This window comes from Balaenoptera musculus, chromosome 20 (assembly GCF_009873245.2).
Source record: "Balaenoptera musculus isolate JJ_BM4_2016_0621 chromosome 20, mBalMus1.pri.v3, whole genome shotgun sequence".
NCBI lineage: Eukaryota > Metazoa > Chordata > Mammalia > Artiodactyla > Balaenopteridae > Balaenoptera > Balaenoptera musculus.
The window spans coordinates 57,666,161-57,686,358 of NC_045804.1; the positions used below are offsets into that span (position 1 = coordinate 57,666,161).

General features: G+C 45.1%; 1 protein-coding gene across 5 annotated transcripts in view; it reads right to left on the bottom strand.

Annotated features, from left to right (window-relative positions):
• SPECC1 (sperm antigen with calponin homology and coiled-coil domains 1) overlaps window positions 1–6,579 on the bottom strand; it is a 256,135-nt gene extending 249,556 nt beyond the window's left edge. For 2 of the 5 annotated variants that reach the window (XM_036836780.1, XM_036836782.1), the window contains exons 1-2: window positions 6,561–6,579; window positions 5,222–5,277 (exon numbers count right to left, since the gene is read on the bottom strand). The gene's annotated coding sequence lies outside the window, so the exon portion shown is untranslated. Of the gene's footprint in view, window positions 1–5,221; window positions 5,278–5,818; window positions 5,871–6,560 lie in introns of those variants that run through there. The other 3 variants (XM_036836784.1, XM_036836785.1, XM_036836781.1) reach the window with 3 other exon arrangements.
• Between the last annotated feature and the right edge of the window lie 13,619 nt (window positions 6,580–20,198).

Consider the following 20,198-nt stretch of genomic DNA (forward strand, 5'->3'; position numbering starts at 1 on the left):
GGTCTGCTTGCCGGGTTGGCCCTTGGCTGGCATCTGGGAACTCGGATTTTACTTCCTGACATTTGTAGGACTGATAAGAGAGGCTCTTATTACTCCTAAATTGTTTGTGCAAACACGGTGGTTTATGCCGAACACCTGCTTTCCTTCCGGGAGTCTGGAGTTTGGATAGGTGCTAGACCGAGGACGCCCGTGTGACCAGCCCCCAGAGAAGGACCCTGGTGCCGAGTCTCCGGACAGCTTCCTGGTGGACGGCGCCTCACCTGTGTTCTCACAACTCGTCACCGTGTCACTCAGCCAGGAGAGGACTTTTGGAAGCCTGTGCCTGGTCCCCTGGACTTGACCCCATGGGGCTTTTCCCTTTGCTGATCTCGCTTTGTATCCTTTCACTGTGATAAACCGCAGCCATGAAGATGACAATGTGTTGAGTCCCATGAGACCTCCTAGGGAATCACTAAATCTGGGGGTGGTCTAGTGGACCCCTGACACAGAAATAAGTTGAAGATAAAAGAAATATTGGAGATCGGACCAAGAAAGTGAACTAAACACATACTTCTGCCTTCCAGGTACCCTAAAATTCTTTGGAACAACAGAAATATTTTTAAACCACTAAATCAATAAGAGACCTGGAAAACAAGAAACAGGGCCACTGGCCAACTAAAGCATCTAAGACACTTCTGAAAGGTGGAGAGTTCTCAGGATCAGACTGCCTAAGTGAACCCCAGCCCAGCACAAGCCTGGGAGGAGGCCATCATGCAGGGGGCAAATGGCAACAGGTTTCAGGCTCCAAATCAGCAGAGAGAAAGAGGGGCAGGGATGGGATCTGACCAGGAGATGAACCGGGGCTCAGCGGCTGGGATGGCCAGGGCCCCGGATGCTTCCCCACACACACACTGAGCGGTCACAACATGAGCCCCTCCCCGGGGCCACACACGCCACCCGGCAGCGCGTCACAGCTCGCCAGCAGTCACCAGGGGCAGCAAAGAGATAGGGAAACAGGAGTCCTCACACTCAAAGAAAGGCACCCCACGTGTTTACTCAGCGTCATGAAAATGGGGACACCAAGCCAACAGGAGAACATATACCAGAAGAAGGAGATAATAAAGCATGTAGAAGAAATTATTAAATGTCCTTGGAAAGACTGAGGGGAGACTCTATCTGCAAAAGCAAGAGCCAGCTGATGGGTGAAGATCTCTACTGCACGTTGTGAGATTAAAAAGCAGGGTCAAGAGAATCCCCTGGCGGTCCAGTGGTTAGGGCTCGGCGCTCTCATTGCTGGGGCCCAGGTTCGATACCTGGTCTGGGAACTAAGATCCCGCAAGCCATGGGGTGCGGCCAAAAAACAAAAAAGCAGGTCCAAGGGTAGTACTATTTGTGCAAAAGAAAAAGTAGGAATCAGGAATCTAATTCATATTTGCTTATATTTACATAAAGAGACTCTGGAGGGATACGTAAGAAACTAATAACAATGGTTACCCACTTGTGGGGTGAGGGAGAACTGGGTAGGGGCGGATAGGGTGATGGGGAGACCTTTTAATACAGCATAATTTTTGAACACTGAATATCTTATCTATTCCAAACATTAAATGTAAAAAAGTAGAAACCTTGAAAATTAAATATATGATAAACAATACTTAAAACACTCAACAGATCGGCTAAAGAGTTGACTGGACAAAGCTAAACACTAGATTAGGGAAATCTCCCAGAATACCGTCCACAGAGATAAAGAGACATAACATTTGAGAGAAAAGTCAAGAAACTTGAAAGATAAATTAAGATATTCTAATACCCCATTTAGCAGTAATTCCAGAAGCAGAAAATAAAGAGAATGGAGGACATGAGGAACTCCTCAAACTTCCCCAGGGCCAAATAAATGTATTAATCTATAGAATGAAAGGGACCACAGAGAACCGAGCAGGAAGAACAAGAGAAATCCACCCCTAGACAAACAGTGCTGAAATTTTAGAACACTAGAGAAAAAGAAAAAATTGTAGAGCTTCAGAGAAATAAACAGTTTAACTACAAAGAAATAGGAATCAGGCGGCATAGACTTATCAACCACATTAGATGCCATGCCAGCAGGTAATGGAGAATTATCTTCAAAATTCAGAAATTTTTTAACCTAGAATCCTATACCTAGTCAAGAGTATTCACGTGGAACAGCAAAATTTAAAAATATTTTTTAGGGCTTCCCTGGTGGCGCAGTGGTTGAGAATCTGCCTGCCAATGCAGGGGACGCGGGTTCGAGCCCTGGTCTGGGGAGATCCCACATGCCGCGGAGCAACTGGGCCCGTGAGCCACAACTACTGAGCCTGAGCGTCTGGAGCCTGTGCTCCGCAACAAGAGGCCGCGACAGTGAGAGGCCCGCGCACCGCGATGAAGAGTGGACCCCGCTCGCTGGAACTGGAGAAAGCCCTCGCACAGAAACGAAGACCCAACACACCCCAAAATAAATAAATTTTTAAAAAAACCTTTTTTAAAAAATTAAAAAAAATATATTTTTTAAACATGTGAAGGCTCAGAAAGTTTACCACCCATAGAATCTCTGGGGGAAAAAATTTACTTAAGGACTCATTCAATCGAAACAAATAATGAATCCAAAAAGGAGGAAAACAAGAGATAAAACAATCAATGATGAGCAAATAATCAGTAAAACTTATGACTGCTGATGCATAAAGTACAAAACCCCAAAAAATCTCATATATGCAGATTATCTTTAAACATCAAGAGAAAAAAATGTTTAGATATGTGTGAAAACTTAAGGATACCAAAAGAGCTCAATTTCATCTGTCATCAGGGAAATCCAAGTTAAAACCACAATGTGATACCCACCAGAATGACTAAAATAAAAAAGAAATTACCAGGAGTTGGCAAGGATGTGTGGCGACCACGTATGCTTCTTGGGTACATAAGTTGATGCAACCACTGTTGAAAACTGTTTGGCAGTATCTACAAAAACTGAGCATATGCACACCCTATGACCAAGCAATTCCACTTCTAGACATAAACTCAGCAGAAGTGCACACAGCCCGTTTGCTTAGGGCTGGCCTGTAAATGTATATAATATTGCAAAAACTAATAGAACTAGGAATCATAGTGGAAGTCTTTAACACAACTCTCAGAATCAATAGGTCAAACAGAAAAAATAAGTGTACAGACAATATTAGTTATAATTAATAAATTTGAGATGAACATATAACTTTGTACAGGGAAAAGTCACTAAAACCGACAGTTTGTTAGACTACAAATTAATTTGTTTTTCATCTTTCAGCAATATAGCAGAATTGAAGTCCCCAGACCTTCCGGCTACAAAGTATCTTTTAAAAATACTAGAAAAATATATATATATTATATATATATATATACATAAAACTTTGGAATCAATAGGTTAGAGAAACCTGGTGAAGTCAAAATTCAAAAATGTGGACAAAATTAAAGGAATTTTCAGATATTATAAAAACAGAAAAATGTGTTATCACTGATGGAACTTCTAAAGAATGTAGTTCAGGGAGAAGGAAAGTGATCCAAAGAAGAGTATCTGTGATCAAGAAGGAATGAAGAGTGAAGACAATGGTAAACAGGTAGATAAGTTTAATATTAACCTAGAAAATAATAATAACAGCAATAATGTCTGATTTGAAGGGTTAAATTAAAAATAGAGCAAAGGCCAGATGGGAGTCGACAGGAATTAGAGGCCCTTGCCTCCATCAGAAGGAGATTGATTACATAAATGATCTAATCTTTCGATTCAAAGGCTAGAATTTGAGTAAAATAAACTCAAATTGAGTAGAAAGAAAAAGAACAGAAATTAATGACATATAAAAAGAAAAATGAATAGGATTAATCAATAAATCCAAAATCTGGTTCTTTGGAAAGACTAATAAAGTAAGCAAGCATTAAGCAAGTCTGACCAATTAAAAAAGAGAAAAGGCAGACATGCACACACACACGTACACACACGCACACACACGTATGAACAAGAAAAAGAGTGCACCACAGATATGAAAGACTTTTTTGCTTGCAACAGACAACTGTACACAACATTATGTTAAAATATATTAAATATCAACAATGTTAATGATTTTCCAGGAAGATATAAAGTATTAGGTTGACTTTGGAGATAGAAAACCTGAGAAAAGTCAATGATCGTGGAAAAAATGAAAAGGTAGTTCAATACTGATACCAACTTCTTTAAAAACAAAAACAAAAAAACACCAGCAGCCCAGGCGGTCTGCAGTCAGATTGTGCCACACTTCAAGGTGCAGATCGTTCTTCTGCTTCAAAGCATAGAAAATAATGGAAAGTTTCCCCACTTAATCAGTGAGGACAGCATAACCTTGATTATGAGCTCAGACAAAAATGGGAGGAGGGTGAAAAAATATATACTAATCTATTACAAATATAGATACCAGAATCCTAAATAAAATGTTAGCTAAGTGAATCTATCAAACAATCGAGACGTGCATTTTAAATTATCCCAGGATTTTAGACACAGAAAAGCTAGCAGAATAATCACCTATGTTTAATAATGTTAAGAAGAAAACTACATAGTCATCTCAATACATGCTATACAAAAGCATTTGGGGAGAAAATCAACAAAACAGAAACTTACTTAATCTGATAAAGAAGATACTTAGTGAAGATACACTGGGAACATTCCCCGAAAACGAAGCCCAAGACAAAAATGTCCTCTTTTACCCTTAATAGTCCACACTGTGGAGAAGGTGGTCCATAGAAAACAAGGAATGAGCACAAACGTTAGAAAGAAACATCTGTTGCTTCTTAACAGAAGAAAAGATTACGCACCACAGGCAGACACATCAACTTGAAAAACTATTAAAACAGAGCTCAGCGTGGAGGCTTCAGATCTAGTTTGGGGCACCAAATTAAACAGGCTTGCTTTGCGAGTTTATCGTACAAAGCCATTTGCTGTAGAGTTAAGGCATCAGGGTTGACAGGTTTTGCTCCCCCCACCACGTCTTAAATGAAACAACATCTTGTTTGAAACTAGATGACAAAAATCTTCTGAAACCAAAATTTGCTCGGAAGGGTTGGTTGACTTGTGTCGACTCCACGGGACTTTATCTGCTGCCTGCAGCGCCCGCAGCTGCTAATGGATAAGCGTGTCGACCAGTCCGCGAAATTCTCCCGATAGAGGGCAAGGGAGAGCAGCTTCCCCGGAACGCGTCTTTCTAACCGTACACCGCTTATTATATAAACTTACCTGCTGGCAAATGCAGCGCCCACAAAAGAAAAATGAGGTATTCAGGGTCCAACTTCCTTTAAAAAGAAAAGAAAGAAAGCATCTAAAACTAACTGTGCTTCCAGTATGCGCAGGAGGAGGCGTCCCCGCTGCGCTCCTGACAGGCTGCGCATCCCGGGCCACCGGGCATCCAAACGGCGCCCGGGCTCCAGGTGCGCCGCGCGGGCCCCGCCAGCGCAACGGTGCCCACGGCTCCGCGGAGCCGGGATTCCACGGGCCGGCCGGCCCCCGCCACGCAGCACTCAGGACAGCTCCTGCGGGGCCGCCGCGCGCCGGGCCGCGGGCACCTCCGTGGCCCAGTGCCCGCGGCACCGGCCTCCGTCCTGCGCTCCCGGACACCCCCGGCCCGGAGGGGAGGCCGGCCACCTGCCGCGCCACCCGCGACACGGGTCCCGGCACTCGACTGGGCGGGCAGGACGCCGCCTCAGTGACGGGCAGCCCCGCGCCCCGCGCCGGACCCCGCATCCCGGACCCCGCACTCCGGACCCGGACACGCAGCCCGCGTAAACGACGCCGCTCAGGCGTGAGGAATGGGCGGTCGGCGTGGCCCCTACTCACCGGCCAGCTCGGCTCTGCAGCCCGCAGCCGCCGCGGCTCGCGCGCTCGCTCCCGGACTCCCTGACGGGGCCCCCGCCACCAAGCGGCGACCCGGAGGCGCCGGCAGGGGGAGCGAGCGAGCAGCGCGGGGCAGCCTGGGAGTTGTGGTCCCGCGGCCCTGCGCCGTCTCCCGCCCGCGCAGTGCCCGGGCCGCCCGGCGTGGTACGTGGACCCCCAAGCTCTGTGCCCGGGCCGACCAGCGCGGTACTTGGACCGCCAAGCTCGGTACCCGGACCGCTCAGCGTGGTACCCAGACCGCCCAGCTCGGTGCCCGGACCGCCAAGCGTGGTACCCGACCAGCAGCTTCAGCATCGCCTGGGGACCTGGTGGAAACGCAAACTCTCCCTCCCCCTGAGGCTACGCAGGGTTTGCTGCATTGAAAACTCTAGGGGGAGGGGCAGCAATCTGCCTTTTGCAAGCCCTTCAAGTGATTCTGAAGTTTCCTCAGGTTTGAGAACAACTGCTCTACATTCCCCCGATCCCCCCACCCCCACCCCCGCCAAGGGACCTCATCTCACCTATGGCATCAGTTACAGACATAGCACACACACACCCATACGTCCCCAGGTGCCCTGCCGGCCCAGACCGCCCCTCGCCCTCCCGCCGGCAAGTCTCAGTGTCCACCCAGCATCTCCTCGAGGATGCGTCTGAGAGACTCAGACTCATCAGGGTCAACACCGGACTCGGGATCCCCACTACCCACTTCTGGTTCTGCTCCGGGGCGCCTCGTGTCCACTGCATTCATCGACGCAGAAGTCACCTAAGACCTTAGCGGAAGCCGAAGGGGCCGAATGGCAGGACACTTAGTCATACTTGAGGGAGGATCGGAAGAGGAGGAAGGGAGCAAGGAAAATGCCAACCCGTCAAGACGTGAGGGGAGGGGAAGGGCAGGTGCCGGTGTGAGAGTTCCCTGGAAGTGTTACTGAGGGAGGGTTGTTTAAAGATGTTGAAGTATTTAGGACAAGAATCCAGTTAAGAGGGGCTGTGGGCTACACAGGAAAGAACAAGATAGCTCACACTGTATGATTCCTAAGAAGTTGTACGTATGTGAGCGGGCAGGCAGAGTCTGAGGGCAAGTAGAGGGATGAGCCAGGGCTAGAGGTCCTCAGGGGCCATATGTCCCCACACCTTCCCCCCACCCGCACCCAGGAGAACTTGCTGCGTCTGGATACACTGTGGTTGTCACACTGGGGATGCCACCGCCATCTAGTGGGTAGAGACCAGGGACGCTGCAGCATATAATGTTGGCACAGGACGGCTCCCCAACAAAGAAAGATCTGGCCCAAATGCCAAAAGTGCTGAAGCTGAGAAGCCCTGAGGAAAGAAGAGAGGAAGTTGTCTGTGAGGACAGACAGGTGTGCGTGTGTGTGTGTGTGTGTGTGTGTGTGTGTGATGCTGAATCTAAACTAAGCAAGAAAAGAAGTAGGAGGGAGAAAGCTGAATGGCTGAAGGAAGTAGTGGGTCAGACAGACTGGAAGCTCTGATGGAGGTCAGTGATTTATTTATCTTACTGGAGTCATTGAAAAACCAAGCTAGAGAGGAGCTTCTGGTAAGGGAATAGGATGGTCACGGAGGCCCAGGTCAGGATGTGAGGATGGATGTCTAAGGTGGGGGAGAGGCAGGGTCCCTGAGTACCATTATGTCAATTGCACAGCCTGGGGTTGGGGCGGAGGAGTGGAGTAAATGAGAGACCAAGGTCACATACGTGGATACGGAAACCACTGACACACACGGCAAGAAAGTAGAGAGATACCAGGAAGGGGAGGGGAGAGGGTGGTAGAGGCAAAGGGTTGAAGGCCTGGACAAGAGTGCCGGGGGAGGTGTGGGCTGGCCCTGTAGAGAAGAGCAGGCTCAGGTGTCCTTACGTGTTCTCAGGACGGTTTCCATCAAGGCAGAGATGGAAAAGTGGAGGCACCCGGTGTGCTTGAGGATAAAGAGGGATTTGCAGGTTGTGGGGCAGATATTCCAGGGGATTCTGGGTTGGGATGGGAAGGGTTTGGGAGGTGGGTTTGCAGAGGTGTGAGGGAGGAGAGGGGAGGGTCTGGAGCAGGGGAGCAGGGGAGAGCTAGATCAGGAGCAAGAAATACAGAGCATGGGGGGACGTAGGGGTGGGGTCATGTCTTATATCTTGGAAGTTGATTGAGCCTTAAGACCAGAGAATTTGCCTCACTTCGCAGGTGGCAGGGGGGAGGGGGAGACATTCATCCTGGCAGTGTCTGTAGTCTCAGCAAGTCCTGTGACAGCAGAGTTCCTCACCCTGAAATGGTGAGTCTTAGTTACAATAAATTCCTAATAAAAAACCTATTTCAGGGCTTCCCTGGTGGCGCAGTGGTTGAGAATCTGCCTGCCAATGCAGGGGACACGGGTTCGAGCCCTGGTCTGGGAAGATCCCACATGCCACGGAGCAACTGGGCCCGTGAGCCACAATTACTGAGCCTGCGCGTCTGGAGCCTGTGCTCCGCAACAAGAGAGGCCGCAATGGTGAGAGGCCCGCGCACCACGATGAAGAGTGGTCCCCACTTGCCACAACTAGAGAAAGCCCTCACACAGAAACGAAGACTCAACACAGTCATAAATAAATAAATAAAAGAACGTGAATTTCTAAAAAAAAAAAAAAAAAAAAAAACCTATTTCATTCCTGGCATAATCTTACTATCATATATTTTTTAAATTGGGGCTTGATTCGGTTTGCTAATACTTTAGGATTTTTACATTGATATTCAAAAGTGAGAGTGGGCTATAATTTTCTTTTTGAATGTCTAATACTGTTTGGTTTTCAGAATCAAGGTTATGATCAAATCAACCTTTGGAAACTTTTGTTCTTTGCTTTTACTCTGGAACAATTGAAGTAGCATGAAATTTTTCTGTTCTCTGCGGTCTGATCACTTTTCAGGTGAAACTGTGTGGGCCTGATGCTTTCCTCGGGATGAATAACTCTTTAACAAGCTTCTTTATTTCTTCTGTGGTAATTTCACAATTTAGATTTTTAAAACTCTTATAGAGTTAGTTTTGATAAATTATAGTTTCCTCAAAACAAATTGTCCGGTTCATCCAGATTTCCAAGTGTATTTCCGTAAAGCGGAGCAAAGCATTCTCTTGGGAACTTCTTTTTAAAATAAATTTATTTATTTTTTGGCTGCGTTGGGTCTCCGTTGCTGCGCACAGGCTTTTTCTAGTTGCGGCACGCGGGGGCTACTGTTCATTGCGGTGCATGGGCTTCTCATTGTGGTGGCTTCTCTTGTTGCGGAGCACGGGCTCTAGGGCACGGGGGCTTCAGCAGTTGTCACACACAGGCTCAGTAGTTGTGGCTCGCAGGCTCTAGAGTGCAAGCTCAGTAGTTGTTTCCCAGACCACGGCTCGAACCTGTGTCCCCTGCATTGGCAGGCAGATTCTTAACCATTGCGCCACTAGGGAAGTCCCTCTCTTGGGAACTTTTTAACTTCCCCCTAATTTCTTATTTTGTATATTTTCGCTTTCTTATGTTACAGTTTAAAATTGTATTTTTCTTTTCAAAGAATCAGCTCTTAGATTTATTTTTTAGTTCTATCATTTTTTGTTACTATTGTTTCCTAATTCATTAATTTCTGCTTTTATCTTTACTAGTTTTTTTTTTTTTTAATTTCTTCAGGGGTATTTTTGTTGCTCTTTTTCTAACCTCTTGAGTTGGATGCTTAATTTTTCAGTTCTTTTCGTAAATGTAAGTGTTTAAGGTTAAGACCCAGCCTTTAGATACAGATATGTACTATCTTAGATATAGCCCATAATTTCTGATGTATCTCCATGATTGCTATTTTGTAAATATTTTAAAATTTTGGTTTTGACTTGTTTTTGATGTAGAATGTTTTTTTAATTGAAGTAAAGCTGACTTACAATATTATATTAGTTTCATGTGTAAAACATAGTGATTCAGTATTTTTATATATTACAAAATGACCACCACTGATGTAGAGTTTTTTAATCTGAAGCAAGAGTATGAGAGTTTTTAAAATTCCAGGCGTTAGGGTCTTTTGTTTCTGATTTTGTTATTAATGTTTAGTTTTATTTCATTGTGATCAGAGATCAGAAATCAATGTTGCCTGTACTACTTTATATTTTTTTAATATTTGAGTTTTCATTTGCAGCCTAAATAGGGTCAATTTTTGTGAATGTTTTAAGGGCACTCAAGGAAAATGCATAGTCTCTGTTTTTGGCCTAAGAATGTTGATATGTATCAATGAGATATAACTTATTAACTATATTATGTAGGTCTTCCATATCCTTAGATGTATTTTGACCTGATGTAATCTGAGAGAAGTAAATTAAAATCTTTCACTACTACTGTGTTTCTTATTTCTCTGGAGTCCTACTTTATAAATGACAATGCTATGGTATTTCTGCACAAATAGCCCTCTTATATTATATATCCCTCTTTTCATTATAAAGTGACCTTCCTTGTCTCATTTAACCTTTTGACCTTTGCCCTGAATTTAACCTTGTCTGCTATGACGACAAGCCTGATGAATTTTGCTTGCTTTAGCCCAATATCCCTTGGCCCTTTTATTTTCATCTTTTCTGAAGCCTTTGTCTTAAGTAAATCCCTTGAATAGGGCACCAAGTTTTGCTTTGTGATTCAATCTGAAAGTCTCTTTTCTTGGAATAGATGAGTTTAGCCCTAACATGAATGTGAGTTATTTTATGCCACGTTTTCAGCCTTTTTAGTCCTTCTCTATTCTTATATTGCGTGCTTTGTGTTTGCTTTGCCGTTGTCCTAGGTGTGTTTCTCCTGATCATTTGGAAGGTTTGCATGTTTATTCAAGCAGCTGCCTTTACAACGATAACTTGACAGGATGCTCTATTTCTCCAGACTGTTTCCGTTGACCCCGTTCTGAACAATGAAACACAGCACTTTTCCTCTTTTTTCTTTACCCCTTCTCCTTCTCTGCACTCAATGTCAAATGATTTCATCTTTCTTTAGTATTTGTTTTTTTTTCATTAAATATGCTTATACATACCTCTATTACTTGATTTTTTAATCAGTTTTAAATGAGATATTTCAATCCCTGTGTATAACAGATGAGGAAACCAGTGAGTTTAAATGCCCCCTCTTTTCTTTCCCTTTCCATCCCTAGTTTTGTTAATTCTACCATTCCCACGTTACTGTGTTTGTAAAATCATCCGTTCTGCTGTGACCATAATCCCCACATTGTTTTCGTCCCAGTCCTACAGTTAAACAGGTTCAGAATCCCTTTCACCAAAGCGTTTCCCCTGGATCATTTCGTTTTAGATTTCATCTTGTGATCTCATCTTGTGAAGATCCTGCTTCAGTAGTTTCTTCAAGAAGAATTTATGGAAATTATAGTCTCTGATGAGCTTTTCATGTTCAAAAATGTTTGTTGCCTTTATCCTGAAAAAGTTTGACAGACTATAAAATTCTTGGGTGACATTTTTTTGTCTTGAGGATGTAGGTATTGCTTCCTTATCTCCTAGCACTGAATGTTGCCATAATGAAGTCTGAAACCAGCCTGACTTCTTTTTCCTTATACGTGATTTAATTGCCTTGCTGCCCCTATGAAATCCATAAACCTCATTGTTGTGCATTTTGGAGTTATCCTTCTGTGCCTGTGTTTCCTGGGACAGAGTGGATTGGCTCTATGGATTCAGCTCGTCTTTTTATCTGATCATTTTTCTTAAATCTTTAAATATTTGTTTTAATACTTTATTTCAGTCTAATTCTTGGGTGCACAAGCACCCTTTTCCTGTTGTTCCTGGAAAGTGCCAAGGTCTGCCCTCACCTTGGTAGTAAACTTGGCTGGCTCTTTCCGAGAGATCCAGGTTCCTCCTGTTTGACTTCTGTCAGCCCTCACCTGTTTTGGAATTAACACCTGTCTCCTCGCTTTATTAAAAATGGTGTTTCTGCTTCTGTCTCATATTCCTCCTTACTCTTGCATAATTTCTGAAAGAGGACTGGGAAATTCCAACTTTATTTCACCATGTCTAAGCCAGATCCAGTTTCGACCCTTTCTCAGCCCCTTCTATTATTTTAATTTCACCTGTGTCCAGGGACCATATCGTTGACTGTCCAAACCTGGATACTATGAGCGTGAAAGAGGGTGATATTAACGTGATGCTGGGACTCGCGTTGTAACCTGGGATTATCTCTGGGAAAACGAGAGGTGTGGCCATGCTTCCTATGGGGTGCTTGTCTTTGGATTGTCGAGTTTGGAGTTTCCATGTGCAGACCTATTTCAGCTGAACAGCCTTGCTCCCTCCCTGCCTGGCACAGTTACAGGTCCCGGCACTGGCCCTGTGGGACCTGCGGTCCAGACCCCCAGTCCAGGAGTTAGCTGCGGTATTAAAGGTACTGCAGATCCCGTTACTAAACCAGAGGCTGGCTTAGCTCAGTCCCCTGTCCTCCCCGGTCCATGAATGGCTGCTTCACAAACTGTAACCCTGGGCAGGTATCGGCTGCAGCTTTTCTAAGCACCATTTCAGGAGCCAGGAATCCCCCCTCAGGCCCTACAGCCCCATCTCTCATGAGGCCGTTTCAGTTCTTATTGCCCACGAGTCGAGCCCCCAGCCTCCACTGCCTGATTTCAGAGGGGGGCCCAGCAGTCCAGCGGCTTCAAGCCCGCAGCCCACTTTGCATCTCTGCCCCCCTTTAGTCTATGGAGATGCGTCAATGTCTTTGAGCCTGGATACGTACTTAAATTTTGTTATTTTTATATTTCTTTGCTATATTTGAGGGATGAGTTTACAGTGCTATATTAAATAGAAATATCTGTGTGATTTCTATTTTGGGAAATATTCCATTCATAAATATTAGGCCACAAAGAAAAAAAATCTCAAAAAGTTCCAAAATCAACAATCACACTGACCCTAATGCAATAAAATTAGAAATTAACCACAACGTGATGTTACAAAAATGATTCAGGTCAGGGAGGAAAAAGGAAATGAACATTAAAATTATCCACTCTCTACAGAAATAACCAGCAACATGAGAGTTATCTGTCAGAGCCTGGGGGAGGTTGACAAAGGAGGACTCGGGAAAATTGATGACCGTATGTGAATTTATTTGAAAACAAGCAAAACAAGCCCTAAAAATAAAGGAATCAAGTTTTCAACTCTAGAAGCTAGAAGACTGTAAGTGGAAGGAAAGGATTAATAAGAGTAAAGGCAGAAAATGTTTGACTTGGTAATAAAACAAAATACTGGTCCTGTACCTCTACACTCCTACACCCAATGCCCAATTTTCAGTTCTTTCCTTTTTTTTTTTTAGGTCCTAGTCATTAAAAAAAATTTTTTATTGAAGTACAGTTGATTTACAATGTTGTGTTAATTTCTGCTGTACAGCAAAGTGATTGTTATACATATATATATATATATATACACTCTTTTTCATATTCTTTTCCATAAAAACAGCAAACATTGGCAAGCTCAAATTTACACCCATTCAGCCGAGTGCAGAGAAAGACGTCCAGCCCTGCTGACCGGTTTTGCTTCAAAATTCAAGGTTCCTCAGCCCTCAGCATTCCCCAGAAACCCAACTGTGTTTCTCTCCCTCTTCCTCTCCCAGAAAGCTATTTCCTTCCTTCTCCATCCTCAGACCTCCAGCACTTCCTTCCCCTTCCTCAGCCTCAGCTGCTGACCTTGCTGAGAACCGGACGCATCCAAGCGGGACCTTCCACGTGCCGCACATCTTTGTACACCTGCGTCCAGACAGGCCTCCCCGCCGGTCGGGATGGATGAATGGTCCTGGGGTCCCGCCTCCATCCTCCCCCTCCCCAATCCCCGCTCCGGCGCACCTCCCACTCGGCACTTCCTCCTGACTCTGCTGCTTCATCAGCTCCCTGCTCTCCCAACAGCACATAAACTTCGTGATCTTTCTCCCCTCTGATAAATATTCTTTTAACCTCACCCCTCCCTCCAGCTACTATCCCACAAGTTTCTTTCCATTCCCAGAAAACTTCCTCCGATGTTCTGTCTGATTTGCTGACTGTGTCTCTCTTCCCCTTCTCCTGCGAGCCCCCTCCCACCAGACTTCTGTCCCAGGCCCTCCAAGAAATACGCTGGTGGAGGTCATCAAAGACCTCTACACTCCTACACCCAATGCCCAATTTTCAATTCTTTTTTTTTTTTTTTAGGTCCTAGTCATTAAAAAAATTTTTATTGAAGTACAGCTGATTTACAATGTTGTGTTAATTTCTGCTGTACAGCAAAGTGATTCAGTTATACATATATATATGCATTATTTTTCATATTCTTTTCCATTATGGTTTATCACAGGATATTGAATATAGTTCTCTGTGCTACACAGTAGGACCTTGTTGTTTGTCCATCCTATATATAATAGTTTGCATCTACTAATCACGAACTCCCAATCCATTCCTCCCCCACTCCTTCCCCCTTGGCAACCACAAGTCTGTTCTCTATGTCTGTGAGTCTGTTTCTGTTTTGCAGATAAGTTCATTGTGTCATATTTTAGATTCCACATATAAGTGATATCATATGGTATTTGTCCTTCTCCTTCTGACTTACTTCACTTAGTATGATAATCTCTAGTTGCATCTGTGTTGCTCCAAATGGCATTATTTCATTCTTTTTTAAGGCTGAGTAGTATACCATTGTATATAGGTACCACATCTTCTTTATCCATTCATCTGTTGATGGACATTTAGATTGTTTCCATGTCTTGGCTATTGTGAATAGTGCTGCTATGAATATACGGGTGCATGTTATCTTTCTGAATTATTGTTTTCTCCAGATATATCCCCAGGAGTGGAATTGCTGGATCATATGGCATCTCTATTTTTAGTTTTTTGAGGAACCTCCATACTGTTTTCCATAGTGGCTGCACCAATTTACATTCCCACCAACAGTGTAGGAGGGTTCCCTTTTCTCCACACCCTCTCCAGCATTCGTTACTTGTAGACTTTTTAATGGTAGCCATTCTGACCAGTGTGAGGTGGTACCTCACTGTACTTTTGATTTTCATTTCCCTAATAATTAGTGATACTGAGCATCTTTCCATGTGCCTCTTGGCCATCTGTTATGTCTGCTTTGGAGGAATGTCTATTTAGGTCTTCTGACCATTTTCCAGTTGGGTTGGTTGGTTCTTTGTTGTCCAATTTTAAGTTCTTAATTCTACCTGACCTTTCGGCAGCATCTGACCCAGCCCATCCCTTCCTCCTCTTAGTAATACTTTTCTCAGCCACACTCTTCGGGTTGTCCTGCTCCTTCTGGATGGACCTTCTCAGTCTCCTTTGCTGGTTCGTCCTCATCTTCCCGCTCTCTTGACCTTGGAGTGCCCCTGAGTGCAGTCCTTAGACCACCACTACACTCACTCCCTTCGTGAGCTCACCCTGTCTCAGGGCTTTAAATGCCATCTATATACCGGGGACTCCCACATTTTTATCTCCTGCTGGGAGTTCTCCTCTGAGCTCCATCCTCATATATCCAACTGCAATCCTCAGCTTCTCAAATGCAATTTGCTCAAAAGTTAACACCTACTTTTCTCCTCAAACTTGCTTTTCCTGAAGCCTTTCATATCTTAGTTAATGTCAAATCTAGCCTTCAGACGAAAAATGTTGAAGTCATTCTTACTCTTCTCTCTTACACACCATATCCAATCTTTCTGTAAATCCGGTTGGCCCAATTTTTAAATCTATTCCTAAATCAATGAATTCTCACCATCTGCCCTGTGACCACCTGGTCCAAGCCACCTTCCCCTCTCACCAGGTGGTCACAGGGCACTTCAATATATTTAGCTCATGGTGAGATGAACCACTGAAAGAGCTGAAAGAAGCTCCAGGTTTGGGTTCCATCCTTGGCATTAAAAAAAAAATGTGATAAGAAAATACAGAAACCAGAAGTGCATTTGAGGGTTTTGCTGCCACCTACAGGACTGATGTAGTACTGAACTAGGCACCCTGAAATGCAGAGCCCCAAAGAGTAGGCTGCTTTTAACAGAATACAGCAGAATTATGTGGAGTTTTGAATAAGAACTTTTAGATGTTTTATGCAGGGATTCATAACACTTTGGATCATGGGCTCATGTTAAGATGTGATGAAACAACACTCCAGATAAATGCACAAACCAATCCCACATATTTCCAGGGATCCTGGGACCACCCAAGACCATAGCCAGGTTCAGTCTCCAGTTAAGAACCTCTATGTTACATGGGAATTAACTACAACTTCAGGATTCAAATTCAATTCAATTTCAAATATAAATACACTTTTTTCGTTTGGAGGTATATTCCTGCATGTGACATTAGCTGCATATACACTGGGAGCCATTGCAGGCATGAAGACATTTCTGGGTCTACAAATGGGATTAAATGAATGGCCAAGGCTGAGAGCACTGGTTTTGGGGTCAGACAGCTGCATTCTGAATCTGGGCTCTGCCACTGAGGCAGAATCTGTTAGTTGCCCCTAATACCCATCCTTACCCTCTGATAGGGAACGAGAACCCCCAACTATATGAAATGTGTTGTTTCAGAAGAAACAAAGCTCTAGGTCCAGACCCAGTGTTGACCCTCAACACAACAGGGTGTTGACCCTGCTTTGCTCTGAGCCCATCAAAACACGGCTCTGTCTAGATGTCGCCAACACGCCACCCTTCCCGCAAATCCCAGAATAACTATGCTGTCCCTTGTTTGCTGAGTCCTCCCCGTGGGTGCTCAAGTGTGCAGTCCCTCCTTGCAGGAGGTAATGGCCCGATTTTGTCGGATGGCAGGTTCGTCCCTGGGGGCTTGGGCTGCCTGGGCCATGACTGTGTGCCCGACACATCTCTGCTTCTGGGCTTTGTCCCCAGTAGACTCTGCAATATTTATATTGTGTGATGCTGGGAGCATGTGGGTTTGTGCTCCCTTCTCAGGACCATCTTCTGAAACCTGCCCAGGGATTTCCTCCTCGGCTTCCTCAAGTCCCGCTGCTCTGCAGGTGCTTCTCCCCTCACACCCCTCGGCCACAGGCTCCACTCTCAGAACACTTAGAACAGAGTCTCCCTCTGCAACCCCAAGAGCAGCCGTATCCTTCTCTCCCACCCCCTCCAGACTGGGTGATCATAGCACCTGGCAGCCCATGTAAACGAGCCACTGGAGCAGGTGGACTCCTCCCTCTGGAGCTGTGCCACGGCTGCACTGCTGGCACCTGCACAGGAGGGGTGACGTTCCAGGAGGCGGAGCACGAATCTCAGGGGGTCGGGGATGGTGATCAAGCAGGCAGCCAAAGGTTGGTAGGGTGAAGCCACCAGAACTTCCTGACCTTCCTCCAAAACAGGGCACCTGTATTGATGGTCCCTTCCTGGGGGCCACGGTCTCTGCCCCCAGTTGTCCTGAATTCCTGTGAGTGTCCTGATGAGGTCCTTTTCATACCCCAGGGCCTAGAACAGGACCTAGACCTTCAACATAAATAAATAACAAAAGCTGGCTTCCCTGGTGGCGCAGTGGTTGAGAATCCGCCTGCCAATGCAGGGGACACAGGTTCGAGCCCTGGTCCGGGAAGATCCCACATGCTGCAGAGCAACTAAGCCCATGCGCCACAACTACTGAGCCTGTGCTCTAGAGCCCGTGAGCCACAGCTACTGAGCCCGCGAGCCACAACTACTGAAGCTCATGTGCCTAGAGCCCGTGCTCCAAAGCAAGACAAGCCACTGCAATGAGAAGTCCGCGCACCACAACGAAGAGTAGCCCCCGCTCGCCACAACTAGAGAAAGCCCACGCGCAGCAACGAAGACCCAACCCAGCCAAGAATAAATAAGATAAATAGATTTATAAAAATAAATAAATAACGAAAGCAATAGAACCATTGCAACAGTAACGGCTGTAGCAGCTACTACCTGTTGAGTGACTTCTATAGGCTCAGCTCTGTTCTAGGCACTTCCAATACATTATCTTTATTTTTTAAATTAATTTTTATTGGAGTATAGTTACTTTACAATGTTTTGTTAGTTTCTACTGTACAGTAAAGTGAATCAGCTATACAGATACATATATCCCCTCTTTTTTGGATTTTCCCATTTAGGTCACCACAGAGCATTGAGCTCCCTGGGCTATACAGTAGGTTCTCATTAGTTATCTATTCCAATATATTATCCTTAAATGCACAACCACCCCCAAGGGGTAGGTGATATTTCCATTTTACAGATGCCACTCATCAACGGTAAGTACTTTACGCAAGAACAAATATTGGGTTGGGGTAGATATCCAAATCACTGTTCCCAGACCTACATTCTTTCTGGTAAGACGTAACACTCAGGAACGGAACATTTAGGAACCGGTGGAGTCAGTCTTCCTGGATAACCCGGTGGAGACAACGGTTAAGAGACAGACTCACCTAGTCCTGCAGCTGCGGTGAGGAAACACCAGACGGGAAATCCCCGTTGGCCCCGTACACACAGACCATCCCCAGAACAGGGCCTCCCTCTTTCTGGGATATGGTTTCACCATCCCTCTTCTCCTCTCACATCGGGAGGGGGACAACTCCGGTCTTGCCAGCTCCCTCGTGGCACGATTAGCCAGACGGGTTCCAGAAGCCTGTGCAAAGAGGGTTTGCACAAGACCCAGCCGCTAGCTGTTTTCTCTGCTTGGCTACAGGGTCGACTTGTCTGACAACACCGAGGGCAAGGCTCAGTTTCCCTACACATTCATCAGTTATAAAAAATTCTTACGAACGCCTATGCCCAAAAGCATGTGCAGGTTTGAGTAGTCTTCAGATGGAAAGTTCATCCTTCAGCACCTGGGTCTGAGGAATCCCAGTTCGGGCAGGTTCTGGCCTCTGCTTGTGGCTCTGCTCGGCTTACAAACAAGAGCTGTCTGGGGGCATCTGCGTTTCTGCTGCAGACCGGGGTATCACACTTGCTTTCTGAGTCCCCTAAGTCAGGGCAAAGAGAATCAGGAACTGAAAGTCATTCAGCCACTTCACATTCTCAAAAAGACACCTGTGCAAAACCTGGTTATTATTTTCAAATGAAATGAGTCATCAGATTTGACAAACCAACCCTTTACGCAGCATGGCACAAAGAAAGAGGGCTTTAGAGGCAGAGGAAACTGTGTTCCAATCCTTGGCTCTGCCTTTTTAGCTGAAACGTTTTAGGCAATTCATTTGCCCTCTCTGAAGACTCATTCGCTCATTTGCAAAATGAGGCAAATAATAACACCTAAGATCTCAAGCTGCTGTGAGAATTAAATGCACCATTACTTTAATCGAATAAAAAGTCCCTTGGACAATATCTGGCATTCAGTACGCACTCAGCAAATGTTAGATTCTCATCTCTAGCTTTTCGTCTAGATACTGAGCATCTCAGGATGGATCCCCATAGTAACAGAATATGGGAGAGATGCCACCCAAATTCATTTTAAATGAATGAGTTTGATGGTATTGTACACAGGCAATTAAAGGAGGGGACAAGAGGATTGATGATAAAGGTTCAGGCTCGCTAGTCTCCTTTTGGGGGAAGGGAGACAAAACAATTTGGGGTTAAATGTCCAGCCTACACCCTAGTCACTAGAATCAGGCAGACTGGTTAAATCAGAGCCCACCTGAGACTCTTTTTCATCTGAAAAATGAGACCTCTTATGGGAATTAGGTTTTTCTAAAAGTATGTCTGGTAGGTGCTCAAAAATGATAGCTGAAAGATGGATGGACCTAGAGATTATCATATTAAGCAAAGTACGTCAGAGAAAGACAAATATCATATGATATCACTTATATGTGGAATCTAAAGAAAATGATACAAATGAACTTATTTACAAAACAGAAATAGACTCACAGACAAAGAAAACAAACTTATGGTTACCAAATGTGATAGCACGGGAGGGGGGAGATCAATTAGGAATTTGGAATTAATACATACACACCACTATATATAAAATAGGTAAACAACAAGGACCTACTGTATAGCACAGGGAACTATACTCAATATCTTGTAATAACCTATAAGGGAAAAGAACCTGAAAAAGAATATATATAACTGAATCACTTTGCTGTATGTTTGACACCAACACAACATTGCCAATTAACTATACTGCAATTAAAAAATGATAGCTGAAATTCTCACCTTAAATTAGCACGTTAAAGAAATGGGCAGTCAAACCTCCAGGCTCCACAGATGCCCTGGAATCCGTGCACCTTTGCGACCCTACAAACCCATTCCCTCGGCTGCACTCCTGGCCGCTCTGAACTTGCCGGTCTGGGGTGGGGTGGTGGGCCGGGGTGTGAAGCGCGTGGTGTTCGCCCACGGCTTCCTCTTATCCCTGACTTGGGCCATTGCGGACCTTCTCGGTCTCAGCTGGCTCTACTGCCAGCTCTGCACGGGCTCCGGACGGCTTCGCGCCGGGGTAACGGGACAGCACCTCGCCTC